Here is a 9,498-nt window from a genome sequence, read left to right as displayed (position 1 = left end):
ACTGTGAGCATCCACTTCTGTGTTTGCTAGGCCCCGGCATTGTGATCATTCTATTTCTCATGGGTAAAACTGCAGTCCTACAATTGGAAATCGTCTGTCTTCTGGTCTCTCCTGAGAATAAACTAGTAAACAAAGTTACATTACTATGATAATGGAACTGATTAGTAGAAGGACCTAGGATTCCTAGATCAAGATAGACTACAAATATGATTGACTGTCCTGAGAGTCACAATTTTTTCATGTGAACAAGTATCAGGTAACCATGAATCAGCAGCCTTTATCATTCTATACTCATAAAGTCAAACTGCATGAAAGCACAGGGTCGTTATAGATGGAATTTTTCATGTATTCCATATTGTGAATTAGTGAGAGTAATAGATTTCCTGCCATTTTTAATAGATATACTAATCAAAGAAGTGTTCTCTAGTGTTGTTAAAGTTATATATAAGTGTAAAGGAAAAAAAATGAGGAGCAAATACAGTGATCAAGCAATTGCAGAAGCAGTAGAGTTAAACAAACACTTATTAAGAGGATCAGAAAATGTGTTGAGCTTGTGTGTCATCTACAGCTCTCGGGATTACTGCTACCAGTTATGTGTGTCCATCTTTCACCTCCAGATTTGCTATAAATAACTTTTATCAGTGGCCTCCATTATTGTTTTCAATCCTGGAGCCATCTGATAACTGAAGCAGAAGATATGCCTATACCACTAAATCTCACCCTAGAATTCTTAGCAGGCAATGGCTGATTTATATAGAAATACAAAATGCCATGATGTTAGACTCCACACAGTCTCTCAAGCACAATTACCCTGCAGTGTTTTCTGGAACATCTCATGTGACATTTCATCTGGAGCCTAAGCAGTTACCCTTCACTATGCTATTCTGATGCACTCATTCTCCTCCATTTTGCTTCTTTTGTAGAACTTTAGAATGTATCCTTTATATTGGCATTTTGATGTATTCTTATATTTTTGGTTGTGAGCCAAGCCTTTAACGGCTGAGCCATCTCTCCATTGGCATTTTGATGTATTCTTAGATAACCAAATGCAAATTTCAATATTTTATTTGTGTATAATTTAGTATCTTAGAAGAAAAATTAAATGTAAGGTATGAAGAAATCCTATATGTAACACTATAATTTTCCAAAACATATGAAAGAAATGTAAGGTGCATGTTGAGTTAGAACTGTGTCTGCCTGACTGTCCTAAACAAAGTCTGTGCTATGTGCTTGTGAAATGGGTAATATAAATGTTGCCAGACATACTGAGACTACAAAGATGATAATCACTTCCTAGGCAGTGACTTAAGGATATCTTGATTCTCCTCCCATCTTTCCCTACCTGGTCACCCAAATAATACCTGAAAAATATAATGGGTACCTAATTCATTTGCATACATACATTTGTTAAATAAAAAGTGATGGTTTTACCCCATTGTTTTCCCAATGGTATTAACAAAGATAACTAAGTCAAGCTTTGAGAAGGTTAATTCATTAAATCAAAGAATAGCCAAAAGGCATAGAAGAATAAACTTTCTTATTTTAGTCACAAGTTTCATTGCATTAAAGGTTGGTATTTAGTCAAATATACTGCATTGTCTTTTACTTTAGTTGAAATTACATAGTATTTTTAGACCATTTCTCAAAACTGGATGGACATGAAGAAAAAGTTTAAAAAAAAAAAAAAAACCAAAAACCTAAATCTTGATGTTTAAAAACAAATTTTCCAGACAAATATGTCTAATATCTTTATGCTATTCTAATGTCTACCATTTCATATGCAATTTGTGTTCTTTTGTTGATTCATTTGGTATTAATCCCAGGATATTTATGTGTTCTATGAGTTTCTAAATTTATACTCTTTTCTACAATACACTTTTGCTCTTCCTGAACATTTTACTCTTATAGAAATATATTTGAAAGTGTTCCAGGAAGAGTCTTAAATGAGAAAATAGCAGATTTCTTTGTATTTCATAAGTAAAACAATCCTCAAGAACGGAGAATGACATATAATAACGAGACTATTATAAGACCAAGTCACAGCATACACATTTTCCAAGCAATTCACATAGCAGTAAGATACAATCATATTTAAGATAGTGACTGCAACTGATTTTTTTAAGTAAATTAGATAAATCACACATATGTAGCTAAGAGAGTCTAATTCTCCATCAGCTGTGGTCAAGAATAGTTCTGTGAAAAAGATTTCACATTTTAAATTGGTTTAATTTGATGAAGGGAAAACAGTGATAATTCAAGTCAGAGGAAGAGACAAAGATGAAAAGTTTATAATTACTGCACTTGGGAGGCAGAGACAGGCAGATTTTTGAGTTTGAGGCCAGCCTGGTCTACAAAGTGAGTTCCAGGACAGCCAGGGCTATACAGAGAAATCCTGTCTCAAAAAACCAAAAAAAAAAAGTTTATTACAATAATTAAACAGGTGAAACTTCAATTAGAAAGGCGATGGAAACAGAGGAAATTAAAAAAATATCAGATCTTATATAAAAGCATATAATCAACAAAACTGGAAAATCTAGATGAAATGGATAGTTTTATAGACAGATATCACATACCAAAGTTAAATCTAGAGCAGGTAAGCTATCCAAACACAGGGCCCCTTTTACACAGGGATATAAAAGAAGTTATTAAAAAAAAAACCCAACGACAAAAAGCCCAGGACCAGAAGGATTTAGTGCAGAATTCTACCAGACTTTCAAAGAAGACTTGATATTAATACTCCTCAAACTATTCCATAAAGTAGAAACAGAAGGGAAACTACCTAATTCATTCTATGAAGCCACAATTACTCTAACACCTAAACAACGCAAGGACCCCCCAAAAAAAGAGAACTTCAGATAAATATCACTTATGTATATAGGTGGAAATATACTCAATAAAATTCTTGCAAACCAAATCCAAGAACATATTAAAACCATCATTCACTACAATCAAGTAGACTTCATCCCAGGTATACAAGGTTGGTTCAATATATGAAAATCCATTATTGTAATCCACTATATAAACAAACACAAAGAAAAAATTACATGATCATCTCCATAGATGTAGAAAAACATTTGACGAAACAAGACCCCTTCATGGGAAAAGTTTTGGAGAGATGAAGAATTCAAGGCCCATACCTAAACATAATAAAAGCAATTTACTGCAAACCAACAGCCATTACTAAATAAAATGGAGAGATAATTGAAGCAATCACACTGAAATCAGGGACAAGACAAGGATGCACACTCTCCCCATATTTATTCAATATAGTACTCAAAGTGTTAGCTAGAATAGTAAGACAACAAAAAGAGATCAATGGGATAAAAATTGGCAAAGAAGAAATAAAGATATGACTATATGCAGATGATATGATAGTATGCATAAGCAACTACAAAAATTCTATCAGAGAATTTCTCCAGCTGAAAAACAGCTTCAGAAAAGTGGCTGGATAATTTTCCTTAGAAAATTGGAAATAGATCTACCTGAAGACCCAGCAAAAAACTTTTGGGAATATACCCAAAGAATGGTCCACAATGCCACAGGGGCATGTGTTCCACTATGTTCATAGCAGTCTTATTTGTGATAGCTAGAAGCTGGAAACAACCTAGATGTACCACAACAGAAGAATGGATACAGAAAATGTGGTTCATTTAAACAATGGAGTATAGTCAGCTATTAAGAATGAGGACAACCTGAGTTTTGCAGGCAAATAGATGGAACTAGAAAATATCCTGAGTGGGATAATTCAAACCCAAAAGGACATGCATGGTATGTACTCAATAATAAGTTGATAATAGCAATAGCCAAAAATGAAAAAAAAAAGTACAGAATACCCAAGATACAGTCCACAGAACTCAAAAAGTTGAAGTGTCCAAGTGAGGACACCTCAGTCCCATTTGGGAGAGAGAAGAAAGCAATCACAAATGGGGAGAGAGGGAAGGAGGGAGGGATATGAGAGGAAAAGTTGATGGGGGCTTCAGGGGTGGAGAAGAGAACCTGATCTGGATTGGGTAAGGGATAAAGGATGAAGTTCCAAGAAAGAATGGAAACAGACAAACTCTGGAAGTAGGAGGTTGGGAGGATCCTCCAGAAGGCACCAGGGACCTGGGAGGTGAGAGACTCTCAGGACTCAAAGGTAGGGACATTAGATAAAATGCCTATCTAAGAATTTCATAAATTCATTGTTTTTAATAGCTCCATTGTGTAACAGGATACATACCATAATCAGCCACCAAACGCAGACACTATTGCATATGTCAGCAAGCCTTTGCTGACATGACCCTGATATAGCTGTCTCTTGTGAGGCTATTCCAGTGCCTCCACAGAGGTGGATGCTCACAGTCATCTATTGGATGAAACACAGGGCCCCCAATGGAGGAGCTAGAGAAAGTACCGAAGGAGCTGAAGGGGTCTGTAACCCCATAGGAGGAACAGCAATATGAACTAACCAGTACAGACTCCCCCCAAGCTCTTGTCTCTAGCTGCATATGTAGCAGAAGATGGCCTATTTGGCCATCATTGGGGGGAGAGGCCCTTGGTCTTGCAAGAGACACCAGTACAGGGGAATGCCAGAGCCAGGAAGCAGGAGTGGGTGGGTTGGGGAACAGGGCAGGGGGAGGATAAAAGGGACTTTTGGGATAGCATTTTAAATGTAAATGAAGAAAATATCTAATAAAAAATTTTTAAAAAGAAATGCCTGACAATTGGGAGAGGGAACTTATAGAGCTCAAAACCAGCAAAAAGAAAGGGCCTCAAGTGAGGGAGAAAGTTTTCATCCCACAGTCACATCTCTGACCCATAGACAAAGTTTGGAGCTGAGATAAAAGGATGGACCATCTAAAGACTGCCACATCCGGGGATCCATCCCATAATCAGACTCCAAACGCTGACACCATTGCATACACAAGCAAGATTTTGCTGAAAGGACCCTGATATTGCTGTCTCTTGTGAGACTATGCCCGGGCCTAGCAAACACAGAAGTGGATGTTCACAGTCAGCTATTGGATGGATCACAGGGCCCCCAATGGAGGAGCCAGAGAAAGTACCCAGGGAGCTAAAGGGATCTGCAACCCTATAGGTGGAACAACAATATGAACTAACCAGTACCCCCCGGAGCTTGTATCTCTAGCTGCATATGTATCAGAAGATGGCCTAACCGGCCATCAATGGAAAGAGAGGCCCATTGGTCGTGCAAACTTTATATGCCTCAGTACAGGGGAACGCCAGGGCCAAGAAGTAGGAGTGGGTGGGTAGAGGAGTCGGGGAGAGGATATGGGGGACTTTTAGGATAGCATTGGAAATGTAAATGAGGAAAATCCCTAATAAAAAATTAAAAAAAAAGAACTGCAGGGATGGAAACGAAGAGGAGCCTGTGGAAAAGAATGTCCAGTGACAGGCCCAAAGTGGGATCTAGCTCAAGGGGAGATCCCAAGGCCTGACACTATTACTGAGGCTATGGAGTGCTCAAAAAGAGGGATCTATCATGATCTCACTCAGAAAGACCCAACAAGCAGCTGGAAGAGTCAGATGCAGATATTTGCATCCAACCAAAGGACAGAAGCAGCTGACCCTTGAGGTTGAATTAGTGAAAAGCTGGAAGAAGCTGAGGAGGAGGGTGACCCTGTAGGAGGATCAGCATTCTCAACTAACCTGGACCCCTGAAATCTCTCAAACACTGAACCACCAATCAGGCTGCATACACCAGATGATATAAGGCCCCTGACACACATACAGCAGAAGATTGGTGAGTCTGGGTTCAGTCAGAGAAGATGCATCTGACCCTCATGAGACTGGAGGGCCCAGGGAATTTAGAGGTCTGTTTGAGTAGGGAGTGAGGTATGGGGACATCCTCATGGAGACAGGGTGGGTGGGGAGGAAGTATGGGATATTGAACTGTTGGAGGGTGGACCAGGGTGGAGGAATATAATCTGGAGTATAAATAAATAATAAATAAATAAATAAATAAATAAAGGAACGAAGGTGACTTGTTAACATGGCGTATTTTGTCTACTGTGAAATATATTTATAAATAAATGCATGATTATTGAGCCAACGACATAGGTATATACTAATTATCAATTCATTTAGAATGTGAGAATGATATCAGTTTACTTTTTAAAAAACAATCTGCTAAATTCTGGCATCTACAGAAGGACAGTATATGAACTCCATGCCCTATCATCCTATAGAAGATACCACATGTTACTCACTTACAGACAATAAATACATGCACTCATTTTGTATTAAAGGCGAACAGAAACAGTAGACTTTGCATGTCCCTGTGATGACACTTGGCATATTGATTTCTGCATGCTGCTTTGTTGATGTGGGGGAAGGGCTCCCTATGAAATCTCGAAAAAAAGATTATTACACCTAAAACTCAAGATGTAAGGGGAGTGATAATGAAAAATAATTATCGGTTGCAATCTCTTGAGGTTTTACTTTGCAATATGTATTTGGAAAGGCTCAGAACCTCACCGAACCTATCTCCAAATCAAGGATGTCAGGGATAAATTACTGTGGAGCCTCAAAGGCCATTTTGGGAGGCTAATCAATAACACGAGGAGGGAATAAAAAATAAAAAATGATGCAATAAATCCTTCTGATGGGGAAAAATCCACAACATTCATGATGTTAGATTCAAATAATAAAACATGTGGTGGTGTTTGTTTATATTTTTAATAGATTTAAAGACTTTTTAAAATTTATCTATAAAGGTTTAGGAGGTCACTTAAGGGTCCAATTATGAAAAGTTCCATGGTAAAGCTTTGAAAATGTCTATTATCTCTGAATATGAGCTTAATTACAGTTACTAAGTGTCATAGCATAATGCATTACTTCATTAAGTAATTGTAATCTGAGAACTAAATAAACATTTCAGCAAGAATAATAATTCTTAGGAAATAGTTCCATCAAACTAAATCTGAAATCTTTTTCAAAATATTTTCTCAAAATCTCCACAAAATATTCTGACTAGCAATCTATGCACATGTGTGTGCACACACACACACTCACACAAACACATGTACACATCTTTTACACATATTAAACATAATTTATCTTAACTTATAGTGGGTACATAGACTATTAGACTAGTGATTTTACGGTTTAATGAATTTTTAAATTTATGACTCCAGGTGACATATATACATACATACATACATACATACATACATACATACATACATACATATATATACATACATATATATATACATATGTATATATATGCACAAACTCAGAATTCTACACAACAAAACTAAAAACAAACAAACAAACAAACAAACAAACAAAAAAGACTCAACTGTTTCCAAGACTGAGTGTTTGTTATTTTGAAAATAGAAGCTCAGGATCTTATAATTTTAATATAACATACACCCTTACTCTCAGGGAATTCCTCTAACAAAGCACTGACCTTTCTCTCTATTGCCCACTCTCCTCTAATATAGTGTCAAGTTGTCAGAAAAGAAACAACAATACCAATTCTTAAGGGTTTAGCTGACAAAGGTAATTTTGATTAAAAAAAAAAAAATACAGAAAGAACCTGTGTCATGCTGGCTTTACTCAGTGGCCAGCAGGGCACTTCTTCAGTCCTGGAATCTTCAATATCAAAATTATCATAATTTTCTGCCATTCTCAGGGCCTAACTGTGCCTTTAGCAATAAAACACATCTTAACCTCCTTAACTGATGTCTTAGAATGTTGCCTGTACTTACATCACTCATTCATACTGTCTTCCATGTCACAACACATGCTAAATGTATTGGTATCTTCTTTAATCGTATATTCATTATTTGGTTTAATTTTGTATATTCCAGAACACAGGAAGTTTTTCCTCTTCCTATGACAAACATTTCTTATTTTTTGCAACATCAATTACTTATACATTTTTTTGAGAAGACGGGAATTCATTTATGTTAATCTCAAAATTATCCCAACTATGCTTTACTTGTTGGATGGAAAACGGTGTGATATTTCCAAGAAATTATTTTAGCGTGAAATTGATTGGACTAGAGTAGTTGTACAAATATTATTGTAATCACTCCCAAGTTTTTGCAATCTATGCGATTTTGACCAAAAAAAAAAAAAAAAAAAAAAAGCTGCCAAAGAACTTACCAAACACCCAATTTCCTGTGTCCAACCCCATTTTGCTTGCAGTATTTTTTTTTCAATGTGGGAAAGCACCAGGGTTTAGCAAGTACAAATGGGGATCCTCCTAACACAGGGAAAAGCTTTCCAAATCCTCTCACTGAAGTATCAATGACCCGGGCACAGCAGCCCACAATCTTTTTGGTATACAGGGGCTTGCTTGCAGTATTAAGAGATGAATTATTTCATATTTTCTTCCCTTTGGGTTTAGATCTCCCACCTTGTCCTTCAAGATCACTCCATACACAAGCCAAACAAATCAAATACACCAAATATGGGAAGGAAAACCAGTAATTTTCATTGTTGTTTATTGAAAAGTGTTCCTATTCGGAGGTCCACAGTTCTCTTTCACACTAGAATGGAAGGGATGAATAGCTGCTATGGCTTGTATTGAGAAAATTCTCTTAAATGAAGGTCATTATATTGAGCTGTACAAGCCAAAAGCAGACAAAAATGTATTCCTTGGTGTCTTTTATATGTTGCATCTTTATTTTTTAAAGGTGAAAATCTGTCTGTATTTTATTTTATATAATTTTAGATGTTTTGTAGTTAGATATTTCTTTATTTACATTTCAAATGTTTTCCCCTTTCCTGGTTTCCCCTCCCAAAACCTCCATCCCTTTCCCCTCCCGCTGTTCAGAAACCCACCCAGTCCCACTTCCTGGCCCTGGTATTCCTCTATACTGGGGCATAGACCCTTCACAGGACCTAGGGCCTCTCCTCCCATTGATGACTGACTAGGCCATCTTCTGCTACATATGTAGCATCTTTAAAAGCAGACATTTTTAGAATTGAGAGCTTGGTAGTAGTCACCAGTGGCTAATAAGAGTGATGTGCAAAAATGCATAAGGAGGGGTTCATCAATTGAAGTAGGGTGAAGAGATGCTATGATAGGGTGTATCACACAGGAGGGTGACTACAGATGATAGAAATACAGAGTGCACATTCCAAGCCATCAAAAGTATTTCTCAAGCTTTTAATAAGTAGTGGCAAATGTTTGAAACCATAGCTATATTCAAATGAAATATAGTAAATATGCATGGTATCCATTAATATGTAAAACATATCTATGTGTTTATGTATCAGAGAAATGCAAATTAAAGTTTTGGGAGTATTGCCTCTGTAGGTATATACTGATCATTGTGTGAACAGTGAGGCAGAGCAAGATTGCTTTATAGGGAAATTTTGAAGCAGATAGCAGATATGAGAGAAAGTAACAGGAACAAAAATAAATAGTAGCTAGTGTGAAAGTTATGTCATTTTAAAAAGTGTATTTATTTATTTGTTTACATCCTAAACATTGCTCTTCCTCTTGGTCCCTCCTTTCTGAGCTCTTTCTCCCATCCATTC

General features: G+C 36.7%; 1 non-coding gene across 1 annotated transcript; it reads right to left on the bottom strand.

Annotated features, from left to right (window-relative positions):
• Positions 1 to 8,171: 8,171 nt before the first annotated feature.
• LOC115029599 lies at positions 8,172 to 8,302 on the bottom strand. The gene has a single exon (XR_003835168.1). It is a non-coding gene; the product is annotated as a small nucleolar RNA SNORA71 (small nucleolar RNA).
• Between the last annotated feature and the right edge of the window lie 1,196 nt (positions 8,303 to 9,498).

The sequence above is a fragment of the Mus caroli genome, chromosome 16, assembly GCF_900094665.2.
Source record: "Mus caroli chromosome 16, CAROLI_EIJ_v1.1, whole genome shotgun sequence".
Lineage (NCBI taxonomy): Eukaryota > Metazoa > Chordata > Mammalia > Rodentia > Muridae > Mus > Mus caroli.
The sequence above is the reverse complement of the archived record's forward strand: the minus strand, read 5'-3'. Positions and strand labels throughout refer to the sequence as shown.